Source organism: Pistacia vera, unplaced genomic scaffold, assembly GCF_008641045.1.
Source record: "Pistacia vera cultivar Batoury unplaced genomic scaffold, PisVer_v2 Contig829, whole genome shotgun sequence".
Classification (NCBI taxonomy): domain Eukaryota; kingdom Viridiplantae; phylum Streptophyta; class Magnoliopsida; order Sapindales; family Anacardiaceae; genus Pistacia; species Pistacia vera.
This window is the reverse complement of record NW_022196700.1, coordinates 867,505-886,115: the sequence shown is the minus strand read 5'-3', so window position 1 is coordinate 886,115 and position 18,611 is coordinate 867,505.

Genomic DNA, 18,611 nt, shown 5'->3' with positions numbered 1-18,611 from the left:
AAACCAAATGATATAATGTCTTGGATTTGCCCCATCTTAATTTTTTTTTTCGATAATCGAGGTGTTCAGACCAATTTGTGTGTACTTAACTAATCCTTGAGACACATTAAACACCCTACAATTCTAATGTTCCAAACTAAACCACGAATGTGGTAGGTGGCTCCAAAGTGGTTCGATCTAGGAAGTCAATGAGGAAAACAAACCTTCTTAACACCAGGTCAACTTAACTTAATGTTTAATGAGCAAATTGTAGGGGATGCAATCTTATGGTGTTTTATTGATTATAACGTCAATTTCCTAGCATAAAGCATTTACCTTGGTGCAAGGAAATGGATTTCTTGATATAGGGAATTTTGTCCACGTTTTCAGATTTGGGCAAGTAATGTCTTTGCTTCATTTCAAGAGTAGATTGGAACTTGCAACTTATGTTGCAATTCACTTGGTTATGACGAGCATATTCTATCATTTAGGCATTAAAAACCATTATTTCTCGCTCGAAGTCGTTTTAAATTAGAGCCACGGCAACGTAAACCAACTTGATATTAACACCTTTGATTTGAGCATCTATTATTGGTGCAATTTAGAGTGTAGGGTATTGAGATTCAGGGTATTTGCCGATTAGATAATCATTTTATCACATGGGGGCCTTTGGTTGGGGGGGAAGTGGGATTACTAAGGTAATGTCATCTTATATACTTGATTACCATGTTGGTTGTCAAGTAATATAAGATATCGGTAATCTTCAAATACCAATAGTGGGTACTATTAGTAATATCAGAGGTAATCTGATTACCTCCATTTTCTTAGGTATTATGAGAATACCAAGATTTTTTTTTTTTTGGTTACAATTTATTCCCTTATTAATAAAAAATTTGACAATAATACCTACTTAAAAACAATTTATATTAATATCATTTCAATTTACCCTTGTAATTAAAATTTTGGACAATAATGCCCTTATATTTAATATCATTTACAGACCACCACTGCACCCAGCACCACACGACGACGGGCCAACCACCACGGACCATCGCCGAGAAATCGCCAGAGACCCTAAAAAAGAAGGAAATTATGTGGGAGGCTCCGGGAGGCTTCGATATGGTCGTTTCCGGCCATATGATGGCCGAAAACGGCCATATCAGGCCAGATCAATGGAACTGGCCGTTAACGGCCAGGTCTGGGCCAAATTGGCTATTAACGGCTAGATCTATTTTGACCGGAATAGATCTGGTCCAGATCTGGCCCGATAGGCCGTTTCGGCCATTAATATGGCCAGAAACAGCCATATCCGGCGTTTGGTCATGGTGACGTACCACGGGGACTTTTGGAGACATCGACGGTGGCGGCAGGCGGGATAGGAGGTGGGGGTGATTCATCATAAATTAAAGTTTATATAAGCAGAGGTGTTTTAGCTAAATCTGAAATATTGGGGTTAAAAGAAATTATTCAAAAATAATAATAAAAATAATATTATATTAATAAAAAGGGACAATTAGTAATTTAAACAGCATACCCACCAATTTATTCCTCATAACCAACATATTAATATAACATACCCACCAACTAACCAAACATATTTTCCTAAAGATTCCCAGTAATCTTCCAAGGTAATCTATCTCAGTAATCCAACATCCCAGTACTAACATTCCTGAACCAAATGCCCCCATAAAGTGAATGTTCCAACACTAGGGTACATATTTCCTAATGTCATGTATAGTCGCTTTCTACTCAAATACTCAAAACACTGTACTAATAAAATAGTATAAAAAGTTGGGCCCAAATTTTTCTTTTATTAAATATATACATTCTTTATACAAAAAGTTGTATCATGTACAAAACATCAAAACAAAGTGGACAGTGTAGCCATTCCCTTCGCTTGCCGACGCCCATCCGACCGTGTCTCACCTAGATCTGCAAAACATGAAAAACAACGGGGTGAGCACAACTAATGCTCAGTAAGTAAATCCTCTACGCATCTATCCCCGTAACTATCTCTCTCTAATCTTTCCTTACATCTCATTTACTCTCCCTCTTATAGTTCTCTCTATTTTCTCTTTCTCATAACTCTTTTCTACTAACTCTCTTTAGTAGTCACGGCCTCATCTTACCGGAGGCACGACCGAGACTCACCCCCACTCTACGTGACTTCTACCATTCTAGCCGATCGGACTCGGTTATGCATGGATTCGGAACCCTTGGCCATGTGAGCGTATAAACTCTCTCTGGGTACTCTCGGGTAAGCCCTCATGCGTACTCTCACGGGCTAAACCACTTCTCTCTCTCTACTCATGTCGCTCTCTCAATGCGGGAAACTATACCCATTACTCACGGGTTCCCCATCGCACAACCTACTCTACTCTCTTTTCTCTCAATAAAGCTCATACTTAAAGTTCTCTACTATTTCTATAATGCATAATTAATGCATATGGAGGCTCATGCTCACTAATGCACTTATGAAAACATAATGCAATGGTACATCAAAGACAGTCATTCGGCGCAGGTCACACTAAAAAGGGCATAACTTGCGTTATACACATCAGATTGCTACGGTTTTGGTCTCGTTTTAAAGCTTAAAAACAGGGCTACAACTTGTGTGTGGGTCTCAGCCCAGTTCAATCCGTAAGATGCCCAAAATTACTTAGAAAGTCACAGCTGTGATAGGGCAGATTTACTTAGGCATTCCTCAAACAACTCATGTGCATGCAAAACTCTACTTATCTATAACTCTACTCTTCTCTTTGATCATCCAAAATGGGAGGAAAACTCCCTCATATACTCTACTTTCCTGTCAAGGCAAAACACTCCCATAGGGTTTGCTCAAAACTCCCTCCAACTTCAATCAAACTCAACTCATCATCATGCAATACAAACACTTCTCATAACTCAATAAATTCATATCAACATAGATACATACTCATAACATCTCAATTTCTCAGCAAGCATAAACATACATATACATACACAATCTTACTCAAATAAATTCTTAAATCTCAATTTTGTTGGATTTATACCTTTAATGGAGAGGTTCCACAATACTTCTTCTTAGTCCTTGTCCCTTCTCTACACCTTTAACCATAAAACCATAAGGCTTCAAGATACAATATAAGCAAAACTATATCTAAAGCAAGAATCCTTACCTTAGGATGCTTTAGATGAAATCTTTACTAAAAAATTACCCAAAAGCTCCTTAGAAATCTTGGAAGAATGGATGGAGAATTGAGAGAAGTTAGAGAATGGTTATGGCAGGGAAATGGGTGAAATGAAGATTTTCTCTACACTTAATCCTTTTAGCTATATAATATCCATCATTTTCCATTTTGCCCTTGCTCTTCCTTGAAAATTCATCCATACCTTTGATTCTTTGCAAATACACCCTTATTACCAACACATCTCTACTTAATTTCCTTACATTTACTCCCTACTATTCCTACTAATTAGGGGTAGAATAGTCATTATACCCCAAAGGAAGAATTCTCTAGAAAACTCAAGAAACTTTGAGGCTCTTCGCGCGGCGAAGACCTCCGTCGCCCGGCAAAACACTGCAGACCTACCCATGGGTGCAGATCTCATCGCCGCGGCGAAGATTGGATTTCCCAAATTCACCAAATCTCAACCAAAACCAAGGCAAACACTTAACCAATAAACATACAAACCAATTGAAACTGAATCAATGAACTTTTAAGTAATACAGCAAATCTTAAGTACGTACCTCAAGCGGGGCGTTACAATTCTCCCCTCCTTAAAAGAATTTCGTCCCCAAAATTCACATGAATAACTCGGGAGCGAATCTGATGTCTCGTTCTACCTCCCATGTCGCTTCTTCTACTCTGTGATTCCTCCAAAGGATCTTCACTTGCGGAATACTCTTGTTTCGAGTTCTTTAATTCTTCGATCTAGAATCTGTATTGGACGTTCTTCATACACAAGACCTGCTAACTCAATGTCCTCTCACTCAGAATATGGGAGGGATCACTTACATACTTCGTAGCAGTGAGACATGGAACACATCATGCACCTTGTCCATACAGGTGGAAGTGCCAATCTGTAGGCAACTTTACCCATCGTTGTAATATCTCAAATGGACCTATGAATCTCAGTGCTAACTTCCCTTTGTTCCCGAAGCACATCACTGCTTGTACGAGGAAACTCTCAGAAATACTTTATCACCACCTGAAATTCCACTTCTTCCTTTTTAAATCGGCATAACTTTTTGTCGATCTTGGGCTTGCTTCATTCTTTTTCTGATTAATTTTACATCCTCTATCATCTTCTGAGTCATCTCTGGCCCAAGAGCGGTAATCAACTCATCTTTTTCACCTATTTCATCCCAGTGTAATGGAGACTTGCATCGCTACCATACAAAGCCTCGTAAGGCGCCATCTTAATCGTAGATGATAACTGTTGTTGTAGGCAAACTCCACCAAGGTAACATTCATGCCATGACATTCTATAATCCATGCAGCAGGCTCTCAACATATTCTCAAGCACCTGATTTGTTTCTCTCATTTGGCCATCCGTCGAGGATGATAGGCAGTACTGAATGCCAAACGGGTACCCAAATTCCTCTGTAAACTCACCCAGAAAGCTAAAACAAATCTGGAATCTCTGTCTGACACTATGATTGGGTACACCATGTAACCTGACTATCTCTTCACATAAATTTGAGCCAACTGATCCGAGGTAATACTCTTCTTTACTGGAAGGAAATGAGCGGACTTAGTTAATCTATCCAATCACCATATAGCATTATAACCTCTCTGTACCCTAGGGAGACTTGTGATGAAATCCATTGAAATACTCTCCATTTCCATTCCAGGATACTAAGTGGCTGAAGCAATCCTGACGGCCTTGGTGTTCTGATTTCACCTGTTGACAATTAGACATTAGCTACAAACTCTGCTATGCCTTCTTCATACCTGGCCACCAATAGCCTCTCTTACATCTTGGTACATTTGGTTGCTCAGGATGAGCAGTGTACGGTGTGTCATGAGCTTCTAAAAGAATTCTCTTTTTCAACTCATATCGGAGGAATGCACAACCGATTCGAAAATAGAGGGCACATCAACTACGTGGAACTCCACTGTCTTGCCCTCAAACACTTGCTGCACTACTTTCTGACACCACCATCAGCCATTGTTTTTCTTTAACTTCCTCAATAAAGTAGACTGAATCTCTAACCTGGCAATCCTTCCGGAATCACTTCGATCTGCTCTCTGCAAAACTCTTCTATTAACTCTTTCTGCCTAGTGAGTCGGGACAAATAAGCTTTTCTACTCAAGGCATCGGCTACTACGTTGGCTTTCCTCGGTGATACTTGATCTCACATTCATAATCCTTAACCAGCTCTAACCACCTTCTCTGTCTCATTCAGCTCCTTAGTAAAGAAATACTTTAAACTCTTATGATCAGTGTAAATGTTACTCTTGCCCCATAAAGGTAATGCTCCAAATCTTTAATGCAAAGACCACGGCTGCCAACTCTAAGTCATGCGTAGGGTATCTTGTCTCATACTCTTTCAGGCCGAGAGGCATATGCTATCACCCTACCTAATTGCATTAACACCGCCCCAAGTCTTTGCAAGAGGCATCCGTATAAATATCATAGTCTACACCCTCCTATGGTAACACTAACACTGGCTGATGTTAACCTCTTCTTCATTTGGAAACATCCTCACAAGTTCTGACCATACAAAATGAGTCTTCTGTTTGGTAAGAGCTGTCAAGGTTTAGCCAACTCGGTGAACCCCTCAACAAATCGTCTGTAGTAACTTGCAGGCCTAAGAAAATTCGGACCTCTTTTACTGTCTTCGGTCTCTGCCATTCAAGTATTGCCTTTATCACTCGGATCTACTGAAATGCCCTCTTTAGACACAGTATGGCCCAGAAAGATTACTTGGTTGAGCCAAACTCACACTTAGAAAATTTAGCGTACAACTGCCTTTCTCTCAACCGTTGCAACACTTCTCAAATGTTCCTCATGCTCTTCTCTCGATTTAGAATAAACCAGATATCATCAATGAACACCATGATGAACTGATCTAGACAGCATGGAATACTCTATCTTCAAGTCCATAAAAACGGCTGGGGCATTCGTCAATCAAACGGCATCACTACAAACTCATAGTGCCCAACCTTGTACGAAAAGCAGTCTGCTATATCCTGCTCAGCCACTCTTACTTGATGGTACCCGACCTCAAATCAATCTTGGAGAATATTGATGCTCCCTTCAATTGATCGAACAAATCATCTATCGAGGTAGCGGGTACTTATCTTACTGTCACTTTATTCAACTCTCTGTAATTAATACCATCTGTAGTATCCCCCTTCTTTAACAAATAGAATTGGAGTTTCCCAGGAAGAATGCCTGGTCGGATAAAACCTTTATCTAAAAGCTCTTGGAGTTGTGCTCTTTAATTCCTGAAACTCTACTGGGGCCATTCGGTAAGGGGCTTTAGATATAGTTGTTCCTAGTGCTAGTTCAATACTAAACTCAACCTCTCTTTCCGGTGGCAAACCTGGTAGTCTCCGGAAACACTTCTAAAATTCTCGAACTATCGGCACCCTCTGAATATTGGTTGTGGAACATCACCACTCTGTACTACATGAGCAATATATCCAGAACACCCTTCCTCAACATCTCCTAGCTTTTACTCTACTAATCAACATACTCAACTGATGGCCCTCTCCAAAACTAAATTATCTCCACTTCGAGATTAATCTCGCTTCTTCCTCCGACAATCAATCTCTACTCCATACCTCCTAGGAAATCCATGCCTAATACACATCAAAGTCAGGCATATCAAAAACTATTAAATCAACTACTAACTCTTGTCCTGGATCACTATGGATTCTCCCAATAACATTTCTTGAGTCAACACACTCACTCCATCAGGTAACTCTATCTTAATAGGTTGACTCACTCTAATAGGTTTAAACTAACTCTCGATCATTCCATGAGAAATAAAAGAATGGGTAGCCCCAGAATCAATTAAAGCATATAAGGAAACAGCATGAAATAACAACTGACCAGTTACAGTGATGGACTGGCCTCGGCTTCACCCTGTGCCACTGTAAAAACTCTGGCATTGGTACCTTAAAAGTTGAGCCAACAGTGGAAGAGGAGTTGGTGGAAGGGAACTTTACAATCCCTCATCAGATGCCCTGGCTGTCGGCACCTGAACATAATTTCTGTCCCTCAAACACTCTCCTGAATGGTCCTCCCACATTTAGCACAAGGGGGAAACCCTTTGTCGGGTCGCTTGTTCTGCCAGTCTCTCATGTTCCTCTTGGGTGAAATCTTCTTGGCCCTTACATCTCTGTTCCTTGTAACCTCTACTCTCTCCCGCTATACGATAGTGGATGGTTCACTGGGTACCACTAGAGATAACCCTTCTGCCAGATATTATACATAGATCTCTGCCTTAAAGCCCTTGCTAGAGCTTCACTGTAGGTATGAGGGGGCTCAGCTTGTCATAACACTCGGGTAATATCTAATCTTAACCCTTGCACAAACTTATCTCTCCTTAATTCGATGTATACACTATTTCGGGTGCAAAACGAGCGAGAGAGTTGAATCTGAATGAATATTCTTTCATAGTATAGTCCCCTGCCTCAGATGAAAAAACTCTTGGACTTTCTCATGTACTCGATCTTCTGTCGGTACGATCTTCTTTTCGATACTCGATCTTCTGTTCGGTACTCGGCCTCAAATAATCGTTTGAATTCTTCCCAGGTCATCGAGGCCATATCATGGTCTCTCCCATTAGTTCCCACCAAATTTGGGCATCTCCCTAAATAAGAAACTAGCATATCTGATCCTCTCTTTATCATTCATGGGAAATAGTGCCGTCGTCGCTCTACGGAATTAAACCACTCTTCGCTTCTAACGGATCCCTAGTACCCTAGATGCTGGCGGCTGATGTTGGTTTGCAAGCCCCTGAAGGATCAACCCGAGTCTGTACTGTCTAAGGTACTGGCCCTTCTCGCTCTGGTCTTGTGGGCGGTACTCTACTAGGGGTCTCGGTTCTTCCTGACCAACTCTTCCTTGACTCTCCGCTAATACTGTTGTACAATTGTTCGAATCATCATCTGTCAAGGGTAGGGGAGTTGGTTGGGTGGGTTAGAGTATTCTCCCTCGGTCAACACACTCTTACCCTTTCCTGTTACTAAGCCTCATCTACAAAACAAACCATACTTGATCAATTTAAGAACACACTAAAGTAAGGAAAGAATTAACTTAACAGTCGGCTATCGGACGTCGTGGCGATGAGAATGACACTGTCAAATCCCAAAATCTCGGCTCTGATACCAAAAATGTAATAGCCGCTTTTACTCAAATACTCTAAAACATGTACATAATAAAATAGTATAAAAGTTGGGCCCAAATTTTTCTTTTATTAAATATATACATTCTTTATACAAAGTTGTATCATGTACAAAAAATCAAAACAAGGTGGACAGTAGCCATTTCCCTTCGCTGGCGAGCCACACGACCGTGTCCTCACCAGATCCTGCAAAACATGGAAAACAACGGGGTGAGCACAACTAATGCTCAGTAAGTAAACCTCTACGCATCTATCCCCGTAACTATCTCTCTCTATTCTTTCCTTACAATTCTCAACTCTCCCTCTTATAGTTCTCTCTATTTTCTCTTTCTCATAACTCTTTTTACTAACTCTCTTTAGTAGTCACGGCCTATCTTACCGAAGGCACGGCCGAGACTCACCCCCACTCTACATGCCTTCTACTCATTCTAGCCGATCGGACTTGGTTATGCCTGGATTCGGAACCTTTGGCCAGTGAGCGTATAAACTCTCTCTCGGGTACTCTCGGAATAGCCCTCATCCGCATGTACTCTCACGGGCTACACAACTTCTCTCTCTCTACTATGTCGCTCTCTCAATGCGGCGTACATGCAGGAATACTCTACCCATTACTCACGGGCTCTCCATCGCCAACCTACTCTACTCTCTTTTCTCTCTTAATAAAGCTCACACTCAAAGTTCTCTACTATTTCTATAATGCATAATTAATGCATGGACGGCTCATGCTCATTAATGCACTTATGAAAAGCCTAAATGCAATGGTACATCAAAGATAGTCATTTGGCACATGTCACACTAAAAAGGGCATAACTTGCGTTATACACATCAAATTGCTACGGTTTTGGTCTCGTTTTAAAGCTTAAAATAGGGCTACAACTTTGATGTTTGATCTCAGCCTAGTTCAATCCGTAAGTGCCCAAAATTCACTTAGAAAGTCATAGCTGTGACAGGGTAGATTCACTTAAGCATTTCCTCAAACAACTCATGTGCATGCCAAAGCTTACTTATCTATAATCTACTTTCTCTTTGATCATCCAAAATGGGAGGAAAACTCCCTCATACACTCTTTTCCTGTCAAGCGCAAACACTCCCATAGGGTTTGCTCAAAACTCCCTCCAACTTCAATCAAACTCAACTCATCATCATGCAATCACAACACTTCTCATAAACAATTAAATTCATATCAACATAGATACATACTCATAACATCTCAATTTCTCAACAAGCATAATACATACATACATACACAATCTCTACTCATAAATTCTTAAATCTCAATTTAGTTTGGATTTACTTACCTTTAATGGAGAGGTCCAATAATACTTTCTCCTTAGTACCTTGTCCCTTCTCTACACCTTAACCATAAAACCATAAGGCTTCAAGATACAAATATAAGCAAAACTATCTAAAGCAAGAATCTTACCTTAGGATGCTTTAGATGAAATCTTTACTAAAAAATTACCCAAAAGCTCCTTAGAAATCTTGGAAGATTGGATGGAGAATTGAGAGAAGTTAGAGAATGGTTATGGCGTGGTGGAAAGGGTGAAATGAAGATTTTCTCTACACTTAATCCTTTTTAGCTCATATAATATCCATCATTTCCCATTTGCCCTGCTCTTCCTGAAAATTCCATCCATATCTTTTGATTCTTTGCAAATACACCCTTATTACCAACACATTCTCTACTTAATTTCCTTACATTTTACTCCCCACTATTCCTACTAATAGGGTAGAATAATAATTATGCCCCAAATGAAGAATTCTCTAGAAAACTCAAGAAACTTTTTGTTAGGCTCTTCGCCGTGGCAAAGAACACCGTCGCCCCGACGAAAAACGGTAGAACCTACCGGTGGGTGCAGCACCTCATCGCCGCGGCGAAGATTCTCCTTCGCCCGGCGAAGATTGGATTTCCAAAATTCACCAAATCTCAACCAAAACCAAGGCAACACTTAACAATACAACCTACAAACTCAATTGAAACTGAATCAATGAACTTTTAAGTAATACAGCAAATCTTAAATACGTACCTCAAGCGGGGCATTACATGTCAATAGATTAGATATGTGCTCAGATTTTGACTAATAATATGCCGTTACCGTCACTTCAACACAAATCAAATTGTGACTCACATGTAGTAGGAGCCAATTATATTGTTTTAGTCATATAAAACGTTATTTCTTGTTTTGATATCCATACTCAAGGGTGTGTTAGTATATATAGAACCTTTACATGACAATACCACCTTTGATTTGTTGCATCTCATTGCTTGGTGAGCATACTATGGTAGGGGATGCAATTTCATAGTGTTTTATTAATTAGATGTCCAATTTTGTGGCATGAAGCAGATTTTTAACACTAAGATGTGAATCTCCTCGTATCTTAAAATCCATACTCAAGTGGTGTCTTAGTATATATAGTAACCTTTACATGATACCACCTTTGATTTGTTGATTCATTGCTTGGTGAGTACTATGGTAGGGGATGCAATTTCATAGTGTTTTATTGATTAGATGTCCAATTTTGTGGCATGAGCAAATTTTTTAACACTAAGATGTGATCTCCTCGTATTTAAAATAAGGTCAGTCCTCAAATTTGGATAGTAATACGTTTTTGATTTTGTTTTGATTAGTAGATTGTAACTCATTGCTTAGTGTATGATTTATGTGGTATGAGGAATTGATTCTATTTAAGTGATAGTTGATTCAATGTGATTCTAAATGTCCAATTTTGTGGCATGAAACGATTTCTTAACACTAAAAGATAATGTTCTCCTCATACTTAAAATTGGGCTTTGTGCTCAAATGTGGGCTTAGCAATATGTTTTGAGTAATACTACACCAACAACCACTTTCCACAAACTTTCTCTCACAATTCTAATGTAACAGTTCGTAATTAATTAGAGGGACTCATGTAGGACTCGTTATAAACTGAGCAATACTATACCAACAACCATTTTCACAAACTATCTCTCACAACCTTGATGTGACAGTTCGCAATTAATTAGTGGGACTCATGTGAGATTTGCTGTAAACGAGCAATACTACACCAACAACCACTTTCACAAACTTTCTCTCACAACACTGATGTGACAGTTCGCAATTAATTAGTGAGACCTATATAAGACTCGTTGGAAACTGACCAATTGCGAGAGTTATGAGAGAAAGTTTGTAGAGAGGGTTGGTGGTATAGTATTATTCATATGTTTTCGGTTGTTCAACTAATAGATTATAACTCATTTCTTAAGTTGTGATTTTTGTAGTTGGAGGAATTGATTCTATTTACATGGAAGTTGATTCTATCGTTGAGGCTTTTAAATCGCTATTTTTCTTTTCACAATAGTCATTCTCAAATGGTGTTGTGATATCATCCCAACATGATACAACGCCCTTGTTTATTTGTATATCATTGTTTGGCGAATGTTTTATGGTGGCGGATGCAATTTTATGGTATTTCATTGATTCAAATGATTGGTTTCGTGACATGAAGTCAATTTCTTGAGGTTAGGATACTGGGTTCATAACATCAAGAAATGGGGTCATGAGCATCTGGGCCACGTATACGTTGTTAATAACTTCGTTTTGACGATTTTATCATATTGAGAATTTTTTTCTAGCTTGCTATGACAAAATTTGCATCTTTTGACCAAATTACCGACATCATTGATGGTGCCGACCTAATTGTCAATTGTCATAGGCATTTGTCGGCCCATTTTAGTATTTTACTTTTTATTTTCAATGTTTTTATTATTTTATTATTTTAATTTAAAACTTATTTATAAAAAAAAAAAAAAAAAAACGTTAGGATTTGAATTTACTCTTCGGATATTTTTGAAGTTGTCTTTTCTGAAAACAGATTTTGAATCCTAAATACTTTTGAGCTTATTATTTTTTTTTTTAAAAATAAATTATTTCATAATTAATTTATATAATCACGTTCTGAATGTATTTATCAAATACCTTTTAACCGTTAGTTTAATAAAGTAAATTATTAAGATAATACTTTCTTTCATCTTGTGTCAATTAAGACCTAGTTATATAGACACACTATTGATTTGAAGACAATATTATACTTACAATTTAATCTCATAAATTTTCACTCATAACCCCCATGTGACAGTTCGTAATTGATTTCTGATAAATTTTTCTGCTTTATCAATTACAAGATGACCAATTACAAGTTGCCGTATTAAAATTGTAAAAGAGAATTTGTAAGATTGAATTGTAATCGATTCTTTATTGCTAGTTTGAAATGAGGTAAGTGCAAAGTTCTTTAACCACGAAAGGGTCATCAATAAATGTGAGGAAACTTCCTTGAGAAATTAAGATAATAATATTTGAATTTCTAAATCAATTCTCTTAAATCGGAGAAACTACAGAAGTTAATCTAGTCAATTTAATGTGTAATTCAGGGGAGATACATCAAGAATATTAAAATGGTAAATAATTAAATACTATTTTAACATTTAATAAATTAATATAATTACTTACTAAAAATACTATTAAACAAAAAAATAGAACATTTTAAGGGCTAAAGACATAAATACCCGTAAAATATGTTATAAACTTATAATAACAATAATCCCCAACGAGGTTTCTAAAATAATATAATAAATTCTTATACTATTTAATTAATTTTTAACTTAATAAATATTAACATCTTAAAATGCATCTTCTCCGAGCCCATAAATCCAGGAATCGGATAATCACTACCTAACCTATTATTGCCTTAATAGAAAGACTAGAAAAGTCAACCATGACTTAAGCAAATATTTTTCAATTGAAAATCTTTATAAATCTGATCTCTTCCCATACATACATTATCTGCAATCTGCTTCAAATCACAATCTCTCTTTCTCTTCTCTCCCACTCTGTCCCAAAAAAAAACAACATTATGTCTGCCAGAGCCAGTCGCCATCAAAGAAGGCCTTCACAGAGCGTATTCATCGACTTTGATGATCTCTCACACCCCATCTCTGACAATGTTATCGTAGATAAGCCTTCATCTCCACCATCGAATCATGCCCAGCCATCGTTTCAGATTCGTGCTCCTCTCCCTCCGTCGCAGCCGCCACCTTCACCTGCGGTGGAGCCCCCGGAAAATGTGTTAAAAGATGACCAGAAGGTCACGGATGTCAAAATTTAACTGGGCTTTTTTGCTAAGTTCCCGTGTTGTAGTTGTTTTTTTATCATCAATATCGAAATGAGAAGATCTCCGTTTGCTTTGCTTTGCTTTCATTCTTTCTTTTTATCTTTTTAATATTTTCAATTGTTGATATCTACTTTGGTGATTGCTTAACGAAACGAAGAACACCATGAACAAATTCAACAATGGGTTGGTTTGAGNGTTCTCTCTATTTGGCCATCCGTCTGAGGATGATAGGCAGTACTGAATGCCAAACGGGTACCCAAATTCCTCTGTAAACTCACCCAGAAAGCTAAAACAAATCTGGAATCTCTGTCTGACACTATGATCTTGGGTACACCATGTAACCTGACTATCTCTTTCACATAAATTTGAGCCAACTGATCCGAGGTAATACTCTTCTTTACTGGAAGGAAATGAGCGGACTTAGTTAATCTATCCACAATCACCCATATAGCATTATAACCTCTCTGTACCCTAGGGAGACTTGTGATGAAATCCATTGAAATACTCTCCCATTTCCATTCCAGAATACTAAGTGGCTGAAGCAATCCTGACGGCCTTTGGTGTTCTGATTTCACCTGTTGACATATTAGACATTTAGCTACAAACTCTGCTATGTCCTTCTTCATACCTGGCCACCAATAGCCTCTCTTTACATCTTGGTACATCTTGGTTGCTCCAGGATGAGCAGTGTACGGTGTGTCATGAGCTTCTAAAAGAATTCTCTTTTTCAACTCATCATTCGGAGGAATGCACAACCGATTTCGAAAATAGAGGACACCATCAACTACGTGGAACTCCACTGTCTTGCCCTCAAACACTTGCTGCACTACTTTCTGACACCACTCATCAGCCATTTGTTTTTCTTTAACTTCCTTCAATAAAGTAGACTGAATCTCTAACCTGGCAATCCTTCCCGGAATCACTTCGATCTGCTCTCTGCAAAACTCTTCTATTAACTCTTTCTGCCTAGTGAGTCGGGACAAATAAGCTTTTCTACTCAAGGCATCGGCTACTACGTTGGCTTTCCTCGGTTGATACTTGATCTCACATTCATAATCCTTAACCAGCTCTAACCACCTTCTCTGTCTCATATTCAGCTCCTTTTAAGTAAAGAAATACTTTAAACTCTTATGATCAGTGTAAATGTTACTCTTGGCCCCATAAAGGTAATGCCTCCAAATCTTTAATGCAAAGACCACGGCTGCCAACTCTAAGTCATGCGTAGGGTATCTTGTCTCATACTCTTTCAGTTGCCGAGAGGCATATGCTATCACCCTACCTAATTGCATTAACACCGCCCCAAGTCTTTGCAATGAGGCATCCGTATAAATATCATAGTCTACACCCTCCTATGGTAACACTAACACTGGAGCTGATGTTAACCTCTTCTTCAACTCTTGGAAACATCCCTCACAAGCTTCTGACCATACAAAATGAGTCTTCTGTTTGGTAAGAGCTGTCAATGGTTTAGCCAACTCGGTGAACCCCTCAACAAATCGTCTGTAGTAACTTGCCAGGCCTAAGAAACTTCGGACCTCTTTTACTGTCTTCGGTCTCTGCCATTCAAGTATTGCCTTTATCTTACTCGGATCTACTGAAATGCCCTCTTTAGACACAGTATGGCCCAGAAAGATTACTTGGTTGAGCCAAAACTCACACTTAGAAAATTTAGCGTACAACTGCCTTTCTCTCAACCGTTGCAACACTATTCTCAAATGTTCCTCATGCTCTTCTCTCGATTTAGAATAAACCAGAATATCATCAATGAACACCATGATGAACTGATCTAGACAGTCATGGAATACTCTATTCATCAAGTCCATAAAAACGGCTGGGGCATTCGTCAATCCAAACGGCATCACTACAAACTCATAGTGCCCATACCTTGTACGAAAAGCAGTCTTTGCTATATCCTGCTCAGCCACTCTTACTTGATGGTACCCTGACCTCAAATCAATCTTGGAGAATATTGATGCTCCCTTCAATTGATCGAACAAATCATCTATCCGAGGTAGCGGGTACTTATTCTTTACTGTCACTTTATTCAACTCTCTGTAATTAATACACATCTGTAGTATCCCATCCTTCTTCTTAACAAATAGAATTGGAGTTTCCCAGGAAGAATGCCTTGGTCGGATAAAACCTTTATCTAAAAGCTCTTGGAGTTGCTTCTTTAATTCCTGAAACTCTACTGGGGCCATTCGGTAAGGGGCTTTAGATATAGTTGTTCCTAGTGCTAGTTCAATACTAAACTCAACCTCTCTTTCCGGTGGCAAACCTGGTAAGTCTTCCGGAAACACTTCTAAAAATTCTCGAACTATCGGCACCCTCTGAATATCTGGTTGTGGAACATCACCACTCTGTACTACATGAGCAATATATCCAGAACACCCCTTCCTCAACATCTTTCTAGCTTTTACTCTACTAATTAACATACTCAACTGATGGCCCTCTCCAAAACTAAATTTATCTCCACTATCGAGATTAAATCTCGCTTTCTTCCTCCGACAATCAATCTCTACTCCATACCTCCCTAGGAAATCCATGCCTAATATCACATCAAAGTCAGGCATATCAAAAACTATTAAATCAACTACTAACTCTTGTCCATGGATCACTATGGATTCTCCCAATAACATTTCTTGAGTCAACACACTCACTCCATCAGGTAACTCTATCTTAATAGGTTGACTCACTCTAATAGGTTTTAAACCTAATTTCTCGATCATTCCATGAGAAATAAAAGAATGGGTAGCCCCAGAATCAATTAAAGCATATAAGGAAACAGCATGAAATAACAACTGACCAGTTACAGCTGATGGACTGGCCTCGGCTTCACCCTGTGCCACTGTAAAAACTCTGGCATTGGTACCTTTAAAAGTCTGAGCCACAGGTGGAAGAGGAGTTGGTGGAAGGGGAACTTTACAATCCCTCATCAGATGCCCTGGCTGTCGGCACCTGCAACATACATTTCTGTCCCTCAAACACTCTCCTGAATGGCTCCTCCCACATTTAGCACAAGGGGGAAACCCTTTTGTCCTGGGTCGCTTGTTCTGCCAGTCTCTCATGTTCCTCTTGGGTTGAAACTTCTTCTTGGCCCTTACATCTCTGTTCCTTGTAACCTCTACTCTCTCCCGCTATACGATAGTGGATGGTTCACTGGGTACCACTAGAGATAACCCTTCTGCCAGATATTTATTTACATAGATCTCTGCCCTTAAAGCCCTTGCTAGAGCTTCACTGTAGGTATGAGGGGGCTCAGCTTCTGTCATAACATCTCGGGTAATATCTAATCTTAACCCTTGCACAAACTTATCTCTCCTTAATTCCGATGTATACACTATTCCGGGTGCAAAACGAGCGAGAGAGTTGAATCTGACTGAATATTCTTTCATAGTACTAGTCCCCTGCCTCAGATGAATAAACTCTTGGACTTTCTCATGTACTCGATCTTCTGTTCGGTACTCGATCTTCTTTTCGATACTCGATCTTCTGTTCGGTACTCGGCCTCAAATAATCGTTTGAATTCTTCCCAGGTCATCGAGGCCATATCATGAGTCTCCTCCATTAGTTCCCACCAAATTTGGGCATCTCCCTTAAATAAGAAACTAGCATATCTGATCCTCTCTTTATCATTCATGGGAAATAGTGCCGTCGTCCGCTCTACGGACTTAAACCACTCTTCTGCTTCTAACGGATCCCTAGTACCCCTAGATGCTGGCGGCTGATGTTGGTTTGCAAGCCCCTGAATCGGATCAACCCGAGTCTGTACTGTCTAAGGTACTGGCCCTTCTCGCTCTGGTCTTGTGGGCGGTACTCTACTAGGGGTCTCGGTTCTCTCCTGACCAACTCTTCCTTGACTCTCCGCTAATACCTGTTGTACAATTGTTCGAATCATCATCTCGTCAAGGGTAGGGGAGTTGGTTCGGGTGGGTTAGAGTATTCTCCCTCGTTCAACACACTCTTACCCTTTCTCCTGTTACTACGCCTCATCTACAAAACAACCATACTTGATCAATTTAAGAACACACTTAAAGTAAGGAAAGAATTAACTTACACAGTTGGCTATCGGACGTCGTGGCTATGAGAATGGCACACTGTCAAATCCCAAAATCTCGGCTCTGATACCAAAAATGTAATAGCCGCTTTCTACTCAAATACTCATAAAACATGTACATAATAAAATAGTATAAAAAGTTGGGCCCAAATTTTTCTTTTATTAAATATATACATTNCTGCCAGATATTTGTTTACATAGATCTCTGCCCTTAAAGCCCTTGCTAGAGCTTCACTATAGGTATGAGGGGGCTCGGCTCCTGTCATAACATCTCGGGCAATATCTAATCTTAACCCTTGCATAAACTTATCTCTCCTTAATTCTGGTGTATACACTATTCTGGGTGCAAAACTAGCGAGAGAGTTGAATCTAACTGAATATTCTTTCACAGTACTAGTCCCCTACCTCAGATGAATAAACTCTTGGACTTTCTCATGTACTCGATCTTCTGTTCGGTACTCGACCTCAAACAATCTTCTAAATTCTTCCCAGGTCATTGAGGCCATATCATGAGTCTCCTCCATTAGTTCCCACCAAATTTGGGCATCTCCCTTAAATAAGAAATTGGCATATCTGATCCTCTCTCTATCATTCATGGGAAACAGTGCGGCCGTTCGCTCTACGGACTTAAACCACTATTCTGCTTCTAACGAATCCCTAGTACCCCTAAATGCTGGCAGCTGATGCTAGTTTGCAAGCCCCTAAATCGCATCAACCTGAGTCTGTACTGTCTGAGGTATCGGCCCTTCTCGCTCTGGTCTTGTGGGCGGTACTCTACTGGGGGTCTCGGTTCTCTCCTGACCAACTCTTCCTTGACTCTCCGCTAATACCTGCTGTACAATTGTTCGAATCATCATCTCGTCCAGGGTAGGGAGAGTTGGTTCGGGTGGGTTAGAGGATTCTCCCTCGTTCAACACACTCTTACCCTTTCTCCTGTTACTACGCCTCATCTATAAAACAACCATACTTGATCAATTTAAGAACACACTTAAAGTAAGGAAAGAATTAACTTACACAGTCGGCTATCGGACGTCGTGGCGATGAGAATGGCACACTGTCAAATCCCAAAATCTCGGCTCTGAT